Below are 15,738 nucleotides of genomic sequence, written 5' to 3' on the forward strand. Positions count from 1 at the left end.
TGAGCACACCAGCCCGTGAGCTACTAAGGAGTAAGGCCGTTCCCAGGACCTGAGATGGACCCCCAGGTGGGGGGGGAGGAGGGTACACAGTAGTCATCCATTCATAAGTTGAAGGTAGTATGCAAATGAGTACACATTTGTATAGATTAGGAGAGACGATAACCTGTGATGGAATCCAATCTACCATGTGTATACTGATTCTTGGATCTTTCCAGATGTCTTCATTTCATGACTGTGATGATTATTGTCATGCTTAATCAACACTGCTTTACAAATAAGTGATACCCCATGAGTCTTGCCTATCATTTCCTAGTCACATCATGCATGAAATACTCATTCGATGAGATCGATCACATTCCATGACTTTTCCTGGTCCAGAAACCAGTTTCTCAGGATTTCCTGCCATTGCTTTCTCATGGGGGTGGGCTGAATTCAAGCCTCAGGCATGGAAAACATACTCCTTATATAAATATTAGAGATAGAATTTATACTTCCATACAGATGTTCAGTAGATACTGTTTGGTGTGGTAGGATTTATACTTCCATAGAGATGTTCAGTCCATATCACATTTAGTGTTGTTATTCATTTTATTTCTTTTTTTATCCATTTATTTACAATTTATTTTATTGTCTTTGATGACACCTATACCATTTATCCACTTATTACAATTTTTACATCATATCACATACCATCTAGATTTGTATATGTGTTCTCTATCATGCCTGACACCCTGGCATGTGTCACACTCGGCTTCTTACTCAAAGATTAAATTTTTGGCAGTGCTTGGATCTGAACTCAGGGACTAGCAGGCCCAATTCATGATTGGGTGAGGGTGAGCACAGAAGCCTCTAGCCAATGAAGCTGTCAGGTGGTTCCCAGGCACTGAGATCAAGCCCAAAGTTTAGCCAAAACAGCAATACATGGCTAGGCAGAGGTGGTATACAAATAAATATATATTGTTAAAGAGTTCCAGAGCTGTCTGTCTATAACTGAATGACATCTACTACGTTCCTACCAACTCTTAGGTATTTATTATATCTCCATTGAAACAATATTATTCTTTTCATGCTTAATAAACTATTAATTAAGGTCAAACAGCATCCTAGGATTATTGCATCCAATCTTAGACTAGACAAATGCATGAACTACTCTTTCAATCTGTAATCTTATGCATAGGAACGAGTCTCTTGTGATCTCCTGCCATTGGTAAATGTAAGGATTAGGATTTGAACCGAGGGCCTATGTTGACATGTTGGCTTATGGCTTCCCTGATAGCCTGCCAGCCATCAGCAATGGCAGGCCAGGTCCACTTTGAAACCATGTCATTCAGACCCAGGACGGTCACCATGTAAAGAAAAAAATTGTAAAACCCTGAGCCCTCTACAGCTCCCCACTTTTTGTGCTGTTCTGCTTTTTTTCCTTCTGCAAGCCCCCTGGGCCTAGGGTCCCAGGATCAGCTTTGGGTCTCAAGGCTGCACCCCAGCCTAGGGAGAGTGAAGCTGAGTCAGAGTTACCATGACCTGAGTTCAAGCCCCATGGTTGGCAAAATTAATTAACTAATTAATTAATTAATTAACTAACTAACTAAATTGAAATAATAAAGCTCCTTGGTTTAGAATTTCTGCCAGTATTCTTTAATAGCCTGGGATTTGAACTCAGAGTTTTGATGAATCCATAGCAATGTGACAGAATGCGCAGAGTTGTCCAATATTTGAGTTGAATCCCCATGCCAAGCCTAAAATAAATAAGTCACTGACCTCACCAGGGAAGTTAGTTGTGAAGATGGGAGGGAATGGATGGTAGGGGAAAAACAAACGAGGAGGCAACAATGCTCAATACTAAATGTACTCATTACTTTGCTCATGTAACTGTGACCAATCTGTACAACATTTTTAAAATAAAAAACGTACAAAAACTTATGTAGTGCTCAAAAAGCACTTTGTGGTTAAGGGATGTATGTCTGAACAGCTGTACAAAATTCTATGCTGATTTTTTTTCAGTGTTCAGTATGTAACTGAATAAACATAACTGTTTCTGTTACAAATATTAAGTCACTGTCTTGGAACTGGGGCCAGTATTTCTGCCATTGCTGGGATTTGAGCTCACTGTCCATGTAACTCTTTTGCACCTTGGGTGAAGGCTAAGATCCCTGTCCTTGAGGAAAAGATTTTCAAGCTAGAGTTCCCAGGGCCTGAATTAAGACCCTGCAATAGAAAAAATATTTGTATACATGTGTAATATAAGATATATAGGTAAATAAGTATGTATATTTCATATTATGATTATTATTATTAATTTTGTATTTAATTTTCATTTTACTCATTTTATTGTTTATTGTATTTAGTATTATTATACACATAATATTTATTATGTTGTGTATATATATTATAAAATTATACACAATAATTCAGTACATTGACTAATTTTCATTAATACTTTATTAAGTTTTGAAATATAATACTTAATTAAATGGAGGCATTTGTCAAGTCATCACATGGTTAGAGTCTGTCCCCAGTATGAGTTTTGTCTTATTTATCTTTGGACAACTTCCTATACGGATTTGTTTAGATGATTTATACTCAGAAGCCTTTTCTTGTGGATAGGCAAGTTGAGGGATAAAATCGTAAGGTTGGGTCTGGAAATGTGGCTTAGTGGTAGAGATCTTGCTCAGCATGCATGAATGCCAGGGTTTGAATCCTCAGTGCTACATACTCAGAAAAAGCCAGAAGCTGTGGTGTGGCTCAAGTGATAGAGTGCTAGCCTTGAGAAAACGAAGCTCAAAGGCAGTATCCAGGCCCTAATTTCAGGCTCCAGGTCTGGCAAAAACAATACTCCAGATTCCAGTGGCTCTGGAAACCTACTTTCTCAGGAGGCTGAGATCTGAAGATCACAGTTTGAAGACAGCCTAGGGAAGGAAAGCCTGTTAGACTCTTACCTCCAATGAACCATCAAAAAACCCCATGTGGCACTGTGGCTCAAGTGGTAGAGTGTTTGCCTTGAGCTGAAGCGCTCAGAGACAGCACCCAGGCTTCAGTTTGAGACACACAACTGGAAAAAGATTGAGGGATAATCAAAATAATTTTCCTATTTGCTACTTATGAAAATATTTTTAGGAAAATGAATGCTGATGTACACCAGAATTGGAGTCAGACCTCAAGATTCAAGTGTAGCACATCCATAAGCCCAGCCTCTCAGACTCTAGCATTATAAACTTATGTCCTACAGGGTTCTGAAAGGCACATTGTTGAAAGTGTTAATATGCTCCCCAAGCACTTTGTGATAAGCAGTTGACTTGTATTGTCAATGTCATTACAGTTCTGACCCTAGCAGAGAACCAATACCTCACGCCCATCAAGCTTGCTCAGGAGGCTTAGGTCTCTCATTGGGTGAAACCAGCCAAGGAAGGGAAGTCTAGGACATTCTGATTTCCTGTTCTGAAAGGTCAGATGCTTAAGAAATTCCTGTTTCACTTGGTGATGAGAAGTTACTTGCACTCTAAATGTTCTTGGAGTTCTTGAGCTACAGAAGAAGGAAAGAAATATTATTGACCCAATCAGGGTTCAAAAGAAGTTCTCAGGATCCAAGCCCTAACTCTGTTAGCAGGAAGAACTCCAGTGTAACACTGTATTTGAAGGACAGAAAACAGTTTCTAAAGCCAGGCTAGGTGCAGAGAACTAGGCCTCCAGGATTAGGAGGCAGAATATACACATTCATCACAGAAGTGAGCTGCAAAACCACTTCATTCATTCCAGGCACAGCCAGCAATGGGGGCAACCTGAAACATTTGTTAGAGTTACAGCAGGATCAGGCTTTTCTCACTCTCTTCAAACAATGACTAATTAACCTTCCTTCCTCATGTGAAGGGAGCCTCAGGCTATCTTTAGATTACCAATAGAGATCCAGTCTAGTGCTGGAGAGGGGAGGAACAGAGTAGAAAACCCTGCTCTCTGGTTAGGGAGTAGGTTTTTGACTCTCAATTTGTCAAGTTTGAAGGCCCTTCCATTCTCCTTACTTCATTCTCTACATCATTAATGCAAATCCCCAGTCCAAGGAGGGGCAGGGCCATTTCTCTTCTGTCTCCAAGCACCTGAGTTAGAACCTGGCTCTGCCCTCTTGACTCTGGGGCTCTTGGATGCCTGAGAAGTCGGACAGAGACAGTAATCCTGCTCTGCATTTGTGTGAAGGCGATGCTGGTGTCCTGGCGCACTGCAGAAAGCCTCATGACTGGGAATGTTCCCTTCTTTCCTTCTGACGTCAAAAACAGATTCATCTATCAACTTTCTTTCCTTCCTTCCTTCCTTCCTTCCTTCCTTCCTTCCTTCCTTCCTTCCTTCCTTCCTTCCTTCTTTCCTTCCTTCCTTCCTTTCTTTCTTTCTTTCTCTCTCTCTCTCTCTCTCTTTCTCTCTCTCTCTCTCTCTCTCTCTCTCTCTCTCTCTCTCACTCTCTCTCTCTCTCTCTCTCTCTCTCTCTCTCTCTCTCTCTCTCTCTCTCTCTCTCTCTCTCTCTGTGTCTCTCTCTATATTTCTTTTTATCTATCTACCTACCATCCTATCTAGGTAGCTATCTCTTTGCCAGTGGTTGGGATGAATTCAAGGCCTGGGAATTGTCTCTAGCACTCTGGTACTTGAGCCACAGCACATATTCTGGCTTTGTCTGTGTACAGGTGCCTGAGGAATTAAACCCAGGGCTTCTTGCATGCTAGGCAAGCACTCTCTCATTAATCCATATTCCCAGCTCCTTCATTTTTTTCTTAATGGTAGTTTTTACATAAGTATGCTACCATTTTATGTTCTCAAGTTTAATTTTCTGAATACCGGTTACTTCTAAGAAACCTGATCTCTTCCCTTGCCAGATTTGTGATTGTTCCTGGATTGCCCTCATAATAAAATGTAAATAAAGGCTGCTGAGAGCTTCAGTGTGCATCATGTAAAGACACAGGCCTAGAACCCTGGAAGAGAAAAGCAATGGGCCTGAAATGAAGAGAATGATGCAGTATGTACAACTAGCATATCTGAAAAATAAACCAGTAAATAAAAGCAGAGTTTGCACTATGGGAGGTAATATATATATACACACACAGTAGGAAGGGCACTGATACATAAACTTGGCCTTCTCTTTTTGAATGTTTTTGTGGCCATCCCAGGATTTAAACTCAGGGCCCGATGTGTTCCTGAGCTGTTTTGCTCAAGGCTGTGTCTCTACCACCACCACAGCTCCACTTCCCGCCAGCTGGTAGTTAATTGGACCTAAGCAATTCCCAGGCTTTCCTGCCTGGTCTGGATTGTATCTCCTACTCAGTTTTCTCTCTCAAAGCTGGAGCTCTACCCTCTGGGCCATTGCTTCACTTCTGGTTCTCTGGTGGTTTATTGGAGAAAATAGTCTCAGAGACTCTCCTGCTCTGCTGGCTTGAATGGCGTTCTCCTGAGAAGGCTTCAAATGGTTTCCTCAGGAATTCACTGAGGAGCCACTCCACACAAACCCTTAGTCTAAATCTCGAGGACTACTAGAGAAAAATGGAAACATTGTTATACCCCAGCCGCAGGACCCCCACCAAAAAGACCACCGAGTGTCAGACTTTACAGCTGTTTTAAGGTTTTATTTAAACGGGCTGCAGCTCGGGTCTCATCCTACACTCCAACACAGCAGCACCTAGGAGAAGAGCCCAAAGGTAAAGATTTGCAGAGTTTATAAAGGCACACAACCAACCAGGTGTTTGGATTACCACCACGTGTTGCTCTGTTAGAAACAAGCAACAAGTGGTCACTGCCTCAAAACTTTAACCCTTCATTCCCCACCTTGACTAATGGTCTTGTGGCTCCAGCCTCAAACTAAACTCCAACAGCTCTTGATCTTGAATGGGTATGGTCCCTAACTGACCTTAGCCATACTATTAAACAACAATACCAATAAAAATCAGCTCATTTTTTCTTGAGTTTTATGCAGAGTAGTTGGGTAGGATGCTTGGAGACTTCCCATGTTTCTCCATGGTTGTCCAGGGCAAAGGGGTCAGCTGGTCTGGGGTGGGAGCAGTGGATCCAAGCAGCAATGCCATCCACCTTAAGGGCAGTAGGTGTAGCCAGTAGCACCATGTAAGTTCGCTTCCACCGTGGTTCCAGAAATATCAGGTTGTGTCTTCCAACAAACACCCAGTCCCCTGGTTTAAACAAATGGCGGGGGGGGGGGTAGGAATAGAAGCAGAATCATATAATGCTCTAAGCTGGGTCCACATCCTCTTATGCACCATCTGTAGTCAAGCTTACACAGAAATTCAATATCATCCAAATCAGCAAGCAATTCAGTCTGAAGGGTAGGGATAATGGGTGGAGGGTGTCCATACATTATTTCAAAAGGAGTGAAGCCAAGCTGATAGGGTGAATTTCTTACTCTAAACAGGGCAAAAGGTAACAGCGATACACAGTCTGGACCAGTCTCCAAGGCCAATTTAGTTAAGGTGTCTTTTAGAGTCCGATTCATTCTTTCTACCTGCCCTGAACTCTGGGGTCTATAAGCACAGTGCAATTTCCAATCCATCTCCAGTGCCGCGGATATTCCCTGACTTACTTTTGAGTCGAAGGCTGGTCCATTGTCCTACCCAGTTGTGGTTGGGAAGCCATCCCTGGGTAGGATTTCTTCCAGGATCTTCTTAGATATGACGTTCACAGTCTCATGCTTTGTTGGGTAGGCTTTTACCCATCCTGAAAAGGTGTCTACAAAAACTAACAAATATTTATATCCAAATTTTCCAGTTTTAATTTCTGTGAAGTCTACTTGCCAATACACACCTGGCCTATCTCCATGGAGATGAGCTCCTTTTGTAACCAGTTGATTAGGGGCATTGTTGAGCTGACAGGCTTTAAAATTTTTAACAATGTCCTCAATGAGTTGATTTCCTTGCCTGATTTTTACTTCTGAGAGTAGGAGCAAGTTCTCCATTCTTTGGGTTCCCATGTGAGAGACCCGATGGATTCTCATAAGAAACCTCTTGCCCAATCTTTGTGGCAAGATAAGCTTTCCCTCACCAGTTTTCCACCAATCTTTTTCTCTTTTTCTGTTTGGGGGTTTATAGGCCATGGAAATTTTCTTTATCCACTCCAAGTCTTCTTGGGAGTACTGAGGCTCAGGAGGCAAACCTTGTGGCCCTGGGCTGGAGGTCCACCTCCTTAGCTGCCTGATCGGCCAAGTTATTTCCTTTGGTTATTGAATCAATTACCTTTTGATGGCCAGGAAAGTGCATGGCAATATTTGCTGGTTCCCATAAGGCCCGAATGAGGCTTAAAATGTCTTTTTCGTTTATAATAACCTTTGCCTCAGCTGTCAACAGCCCCCTCTCTTGGTAAATGGCTCCATGGACATGCACAGTGGCAAAAGCATACCGACTGTCCTTGTAAATGTTTAGTCTCTTCCCTTATCCCATCTGTAGGGCTTTTGTTTTCTTCTCTTTGTGCAGACGTTCCCTGGGAGAGTGCTTCTGCCCACACTATCTCAGTGTCCATGGTGATTGCTGCACCGGCGTACCTTTTTCCCTCTCAAATGAAACTGATGCCATCTGTGAACCAGGTATGCTCAGCATGCGATAGTGGCAAGTCCAACCAGTCTAGCCTCTTTTCTTTGGCCTGGTCGCTCTTTTCACACTCAATTTCATGTTCTTTGCCCTTCCATTCCTGTCTTTGCTACTGTCTCTCTCTTATTGTAAACCCTTTCCACTGCAGCTACTAGATCCCTAATAGACTTTTCACTAAGTCTGTCTAGAGCCTGCAACTTTCGCTTTATGTCTGGGGCAGCTTGATTTATATAGGCAAACATAATCATCTGAGCCAACTCCTGGGTCTCAAGATCATACGGTATATTGACTAAAAGCTTCCATGAGCCACTCAAGATATGCTGCCAGACTTTCACTTCCTCCCTGTCTAACATTATAAACTTTGGCCATATTAGTAGGTTGGCAAGCTGCCACCTTGAGACATGCCAACAGAGCCTGGTGATAGACGAGGAGTCGCTCCCTACTTTCAACTGTATTGTTGTCTCAATTTTTGGTTGGATCTCAGGAAAATAGGCAGTGATCAGGGCAGGATCCGTGATAGGTGCTCCTGTGGGGCCAGGGATATGTTTCTGGGCTGCCTCTTGGATATAGTATCTCTCTTCTGTGGTAAAAAGGACCTGTAAAAACTGACTAAAATCATCCTAAGTGGGCTGATGAGTAAAGAGAATAATTTCAAGCAAACAAATTAAATCCTGGTGTTTCTCAGAAAAGGGGGCATTTTGGGTGTGCCAATTGTGTAGATCACTGGTAGAAAATGGCCAATATTGGAGTTGCTGTTGACCATCTGCATCCACACGACCTATGGTGCGTATGAGATAAATAGCTGCATTAGAAGGGGGGTTGATCCCACTTTGTCGTGGATTGACTGGCCACTCAGAAACTTTAAGGGCAGGTGCTGAGTGTTTTATAGCTCCCTCCTCCTCTTGACCATTCTCAGGTTCTGCGAAAGGAACCTGGAAAGGAGAATATGGGGGAGGAAACATTTCTTCTTCCAAGTTATCTCCCTGAAAAACCGAGGGGTACCTTTTCTTTCCCTCTGTCTCAGTTACTTTTTGTAAGTCTAGGAGGCTAGATGGAGTGGTGCCTATGGTTTCCAGTCCCATCAGACGTACAGTCCAAAAAACAATAAACAGTACAAACAAGACACACGCAGGCCTGACAGTTACAAAAAAGGGCTTACAAAGTGGAGATCTCCCAAATTGGTCCACTGACTACAGTGTGGGATTCCACACCCAGGCCACACAGGAGAAAGAGCAGAGCCAGAGTGGGCGAGTTGCGCCACTGTTAGAAGGCCCTCTTGGTCAGTTCCAGCCCAACACTGAACCGACCCCCACCCCACAATTCACACGGCGGTGTTCCAAGGACTGCCCCCCCCATGCCCCACACAGTGGGGTTCCAAGGACCCCTGCCCCACAAGAGGATCTTGGACATCTCCCAGTTCCTCCACGGTTGTGGTGCAAGCGCATCTGCCTCAACAACCCTTTACAAATCGGAGTGGCCATCCTCACAAAGGAAAACGAAAGTAAAACAGACAAATGACAGGACAAGACAAATTAACAAAGACAGCTCTGTATTACCTTTGGAGACTGAGATCTCGAGGGTCTTTGGGGGGATCCAGGACAAGCCCTCACTAATATAGTATACCCAGGTCGCAGGATCCACACCAAGAAGACCATCGAGAGTCAGACTTTACAGCTGTTTTAAGGTTTTATTTAAACGGGCTGCAGCTTGGGTCTCATCCTACACTCCAACACAGTGGAGCCTAGGAGGAGAACCCCGAGCTAAAGTTTTGCAGGGTTTATAAAGGCACACAACCAACCAGGTGTTTGGATTACCACCACGTGTTGCTCTGCTAGAAACAAGCAACAAGTGGTCACTGCCTCAAAACTTTAACCCTTCACATGAAGATGCTACTAGTGTGTTCTAGACACTTAATGTTGGAGACACAAAACACTCATAATTATTAGATCATTTTATAGGCAAAAGGAGCAATGCAGACTATATGAGGATCACTCCAGGTTTCAGTCCTCATATCCTGAGACAGTAAATTCACAGCAGCTCAATGCTAAGTGACAGAACTGGCATGTACTGTGGATATTTGCTCCCAAATCCTGTGACACTCATTTCTCCCTTTTGGCCTCAAACCTGTGACCAGAGGGGAAGATGAGGAGAGAAAATCCTTCTAAGGGAAAGCAGCTATAAATAACATTGGATAGTTTGCTTATAAATTAAAACCTTGGGAATGACCCTGTTAAGAAGTCAGATTGTCCAGATTAAAAAATGAAGAAGAGAAGATATAAGGTGCCAGTGGCTGCTGTCTGTAATTCCAGGTCCTCAGGAGGCTGAGATGTAGAGAAACTGAGTTTGAATCCAGCCAGTGTAGGAAAGTCCATGACACAGTTATTTCTAAGAGATCACAGAAATACCCAGAAGTGGTGCTGTAACTCAAGCTTAATGCAGTACCCTTGAGCAAAAGGAGCCCAGGGACCATGAATAGGATCATACTTCCACCCCAGGACCTGCCCCCTCAAAAAGAGCCTGTACTTCCATGTCTTTGTATTCTTATAGGTGAAATTCCCGAGTAGCTATACTGAATGGCACCAACCAAGGAAATTTGTATTCAGTACAATGAGTTCGTAACAGAGAGACTTCTTTCAAGATAGTGCATGTTCCAGGGCTCCCCTCACTGTTCACAGTGTAACCTGAGGGTTTCTCTGCAACACAGGCCTGCTGGAGGAAGTCTCTCTCATTGTCTGGACAGGAACACAAAAGTCCTCACTCCTGTACAGCTGGGTAACAAACAACTCCACCTGGGCCAGTTAGTGAGGATGAGTGTGAGTTGGCTCTGAAGGTCAGGAAAAATGGCCTCTTTGTACCCTTAGCTATCTCTCTCCTCAGTGCTCTGTTTTAACAGGAGACCTTCATTTGTGCCACCTCTCATGGCAGGCCAAGTTCTGTGCACTTATCCTGCCTTTGTGAGACTATATTCTGTTGTTCAGTTACAGTGCTCAATATAATTCAAGAGTCATTCAGGCAGACAACTAAGGCACTAAACATAATGAAATGATTCATTGCAAGCAATGTTGGGTCTATGATGCCTTTCCTATATTTCCGAAAGCTTGGGAAATCCAAGCACATGTTGGATATCACAAAGCTTCCTGTCATCTAGGACTGGTGAAGCTCATCAGGTTTTGAAACCTTTGACTTCTCCTAGCTGGTCCCTGGGTGGCCAGGTTTTGGGGTTGAATATAGGGCCTGAGTGCTGACCATGAGCTCAGTGCAGAAGCCCAGTGCTTTCCCATTTTGTGTAACAACATCTCTTCTGGTCTGTGCATGTATGTGTGGGTGTGTATGTGTGTACACCACGGTGTGTGTGTGCGTGGGTGGGTGTGTGCGTGCACACATATACATGAGTCCTGAAGCTTGACCTCAGGACCTGAGGAGTGTACCTAGTTTCTCTTGTACAATGATATCCCTCTCCCACTTTAGCCGCAGAGCCACTTCAGGCTTTGTCCTAGTCATATGGTCCTGAGAAATGAAGCCCACGATTTTATATATGCAAAGTATTCTACCACTAAGGCACATTCCCAGCCCTCTATTTCAGCTTTCTTAGTTTAGTTCTGTCTTTTTTATTGTTGTTGTTGTCAATTGAAGGAGTTGAAGTCTTGGTGTGGGTGCTGTCCCTGACCCCTTCAGCTCAAGTCTTGTGCTCTACCACTTGAGCCACACAGCTACTTCCGGTTTTTTGTGGTTCATTGGTGCTAAGTTTCTCAAGGACTTTCCTGCCTAGGCTAGCTTTGAACCATGATCCTCAGATCTCATCCTGCTGAGTAGGTAGGATAACCAACATGAGCTCCAGCACCCAGTTTCCCCTTCAGGTTCTTAGTAGTGAATTGGAGATAATAGTCTCATAGTACCTTTTGTGTCTGAGATAGTTTGGAACCCAGATCTTTAGAACTCAGCTTCCCGAGAAGGCAGGATGACAGACTTCAGCTACTGACCCCTTGGCCATAGCCTCTGCTGCAAGGGGGTCCATGGCTCCACGTGGTGGAGTGCTAGCCACGAGCCCAAGAGATAAGGGTCAGTGCCTCAGCCCCGAGTTCAAGGTTCATGACCAAGAAAAAACAAACCAAACCATTATCTGCTGTAGACAACTCACGAGTCTTCAGTAATACATAATTTTGTCCCTGACATGGGGGCCTATCTGAGCCTCAATATTCTTGTCTATATAAACATCTAAGTTGTGGAGCTCTTACATAGACAAGATGAAAGAATGCCCCCGGTTAAGGCACTCTTTGCACCACTCAGCACACAACATCCTGTGAAAGATTCAGCACCCAGCACCCAATGCAGGACTCAGTACACTGCATCCTGTGAAAGACTCAGCACATAGCACCCTGTGCAGGACTCAGAATGGAGCACCCAATGGAGGACTAAGCACATAGCTCCATTCCACAAGCTGTCATTAGAATTAGGGTGCTTTCATCAGTATCACCATTCTTTGAGGAAAATTTACAAACCATAAAAGTTCACATTTAATGGTTTAGTGGGGTGTTTTTCTGGGGAGAGGGTGTTAGCCATGGGGCTTGAACTCAAAGCTCTACCACTTGGAGCCACATTTGAGGTGTCTCTCAGACTTCCTGCCAGGACTGGGTTTTAAAGCCCCTGAGCAGCTAGGATTACGGGCATAAGCCAGGATGACATGGGTAACCCGTGGAGCAGGGTTGCAGCAGTTTACATGTGACTAAGTCAGGTTAGGTGGCAGCTGTCAGCACCAGACTCCTAGCTTGCTCTGTAATGAGGTATTTGAAGTTCTGTCCTTCTATAGAATATCGTACCCTTTTTTGGCATCATACCTGGGGCTTGAGTAAGAGCTTAGACACTGTCCCTAAACGTTTGTGCTCAAGGCTAGCACTCGATTGAAAGACAGCAGAACTTCTGAGTTTTCTGTTTTGTGGCACTGAGGAATCAAATCCAGGAATTCGTGCTTACTATGAAAGCACTCAACCACCGAGCCTCACGAGTGAATGAGGTATAAATAGATAGAGACTGCTGTATATAAATATTTTATACACAAAAAGAGATTTCTGCATAATATTAAATTATAGATAATATTGCTAGCAATACTTAGGTATTAAATTATGTCTCCATTTAATGATGTGTCCCAGTTAACAATTAATAAAGCATTAATTAATAATTACTCAATATCCCATAACTGTTTGTCATATATATACATATATCCATACATATAATTTGATATTTCATAGAATGAGAACAATGTCTATATATTATTAAATTATGCATCATGTGTTACTCCCAATTATTAGTTGTTTAATTATGTCACCTTGTAATTTTTATTTTGTTAATGCTTAATAAAATATTAATTAAACTTAGTGCACATCCTAGAATGATTCACTACTAATTCAATCTGTTTATCATTTACTGTAGTGGTAACTCTTCTACCTATGATGTTTTCTACCTTTATTAAATCCTATTACATAGCATATAGATTTGCATCCAAATTATACATCCTACCTGACACTGAGCACTTTCAAAGAAAAGGAAAACATGTGTCGTGCTCAGCTTCTCACTCCAATATTACATTTTTGGGAGTGCTGGGATCTAAAATCAGGGCAAAGAAGGCTCAGTTCATGAATGGGTGACTGCCAGCACAGCAGCCCCTAGCCAATTCAGCTGCCTGGCAGTGCCCAGGCCCTGAGATTGAGCCCTGTACATTGACTCCAAATTGTGCTTAAAGTAGTTATTCATTTTATTTTTTTATTCATTTACCATTAATTTTATTGACTGCTATAACACATGGAATATTTACTACATTTATTACATAGGATATAGAATTGCCTATGCATGAAACTTTACACCTGACACCCAGGACTTTCACAGAAAAAGAAAACATGTGTCACCCTGTGTCCTACTGCATGATTCAATTTTTGTTAGTGCTGGCATCTGAACTCACAACCTACAAGGCCCAATTCATGAATGGGTGAGTGTCAGCATGCCAGCCTCGGGCATATTGAACTGACAAGTAGTTCCCAGCCCCTGAGATTTAGCCCCAGGGGTTGACAAAACAAGAACAGATGGACCTGCAGATGGTAGTACACAAATAAATATAGATCTTTATAGAGTACCAGAGATGTCTATATAGTATTTAGTTATATAGGCTACATTCCTACCAATTTTTGGGTATTTATTATGCCTCCATGTAATTAATATTACTGTTTTCATCCTTAATGAATTATTAATTATATCGACCACTGTCCAGAAACTGTTGTGTCCATGTAATTAATAGTATTCTTTTAATGTGTTAAAAATATTCATTAAAATCCTTTGGACTCCTAAAATCACTCTGTAATTTTATGCTAGTATCATTCAGGAACAAGTAATACAACCTTGACATTCATAACTTTCCATCGGTATTCCTATGAATAGGAATGAGAAACTTAGGATCTCCCTTCATTGGTACGGGTCAGGACCCAGCTTCAAACACAGGGCCTATGTTGTGGTGTTGGCCCATGGCTTCTCTGGAAGAACGACAGCATTCAGCAATGGCAGGTTACCAACACTTTTCAGCCCTGTCATTTAGACCCAGGATGGTCACCTTGAAAATAAAACAAATGTAAAACTGGCAGCCATCTGCAAGTTACTGGGTTTTTTTTTCTGTGTCTTTTCATTTATTTATTTTTCCTGTCAGCCTTTGAGGCCCAGGAACCTAGGTTCGGCTGTGGGTCCAGTGGCTGCAACCCAGGCTAGAGTGATCAAAGCTGAGAAGGGTTGCCATGCCCTGAGTTCAAGCCCTGTGCTTGGCAAAATAAAAATACGTAATACATACATGCATACGTACATATATATATTAAAAATATTTAGAAATTATTAGGCTACTTGGAGTTGTATTCACGCCATTTTTTCTGCCTGGCCTGGGATTTGAACTCAGGGTCTGGGTAAATCTGCAGTACTGTGGGGGAAGGGAAAGCTCACAGTGCTGGAAGATAAGAAAGACAGGCCTGTTCCTAGCACTCGTAAAAATAATATTTGTATACATTTTAAATACATGATTTATACCTACATACACATATTTACTGCATATTGCAGTTAGTGTAGTTATTCATTTTATTTTGTTTTTTATTCATTCATTATATATTTTAGAGAGTATGATTACATGTATAACATTTTTTACAACCTATTACACAGAACATAGATTTGCCTATGTATTATACATCATTCCTGAGACCCAGGACATTCACTGATAAGGAAAACAAGTGGGACACTTGCCTTCTTCCACCAGGATTAAGTTTTTGGCAGTTCTGTGATTTGAACTGTGGGCCTAGAAGGCACTCTTCATGAATGGGTCAATGTTAGCCCACCAGTCTGATGCAAGTGAAGTTGTTGAGCAAATTTGAGGACCTGAGATGAAGCCCTAGGTGTGGCCAATATATAAATTCAGATATATGTGTAGATTGAAGCGTGTGTGTGTGTGTGTGTGTGTATTTACATATGTATATGAATCTATAAATAAAGTTATATAGAGAGACAAATAGACATTTATGTAGATTCTAGTGTATAACTCTATACAAAGAATGATGACCTATATCTTATTTTTATATATTCTATTACTATGAATTATTTGGTCTAAAATTATGCCTCCATTAATTAATCACGGTAGGAGACTTAATAAAGTATTAATTAAATTAATCAATGACCTATATTTATTGTGTACAATCTTAGACTACAATGACTAGCTAATTAGTAGTTCAATTGGTACATTACAAAGATTCTATCATTGTTCTTATAGATAGGAACAAGTAGGTGAAAGTCCCAGGATCAAACTGAGGGCCTAGGTGTCTTGGTTGGGCTCAGGCTTCACTGACAGCCCACCAACCTTCGGCCATGCAAGGACATGTACAATTTTCAAGCCGAGGCATTGAGAGCCAGGGTGGTCACCGTGCAAAGGAAACAAAGGTAAAACTATTGTCTAAAACTTCCTGGATTTTCCTCCTCCATCTTGGTTGCTTTATTTTTTTTGCCAGAGCTGGGAGTTGAACTCAGGTCATAGGATCCCTGGATCATCTGTAGGTGTAAAAGCTGCACCCCAGCCTAGGGTAATCAAGGCTAAGGCAGAGTTGTGGTGACCTGAGTTCATGCCCCGTGCCTGCCCTCCCAAAAAAGTTAAGGTCCTGGCTAG

This window comes from Dipodomys merriami, unplaced genomic scaffold, assembly GCF_024711535.1.
Source record: "Dipodomys merriami isolate MVZ:Mamm:240054 unplaced genomic scaffold, mDipMer1.0.p SCAF_159, whole genome shotgun sequence".
Taxonomy (NCBI): Eukaryota; Metazoa; Chordata; class Mammalia; order Rodentia; family Heteromyidae; genus Dipodomys; species Dipodomys merriami.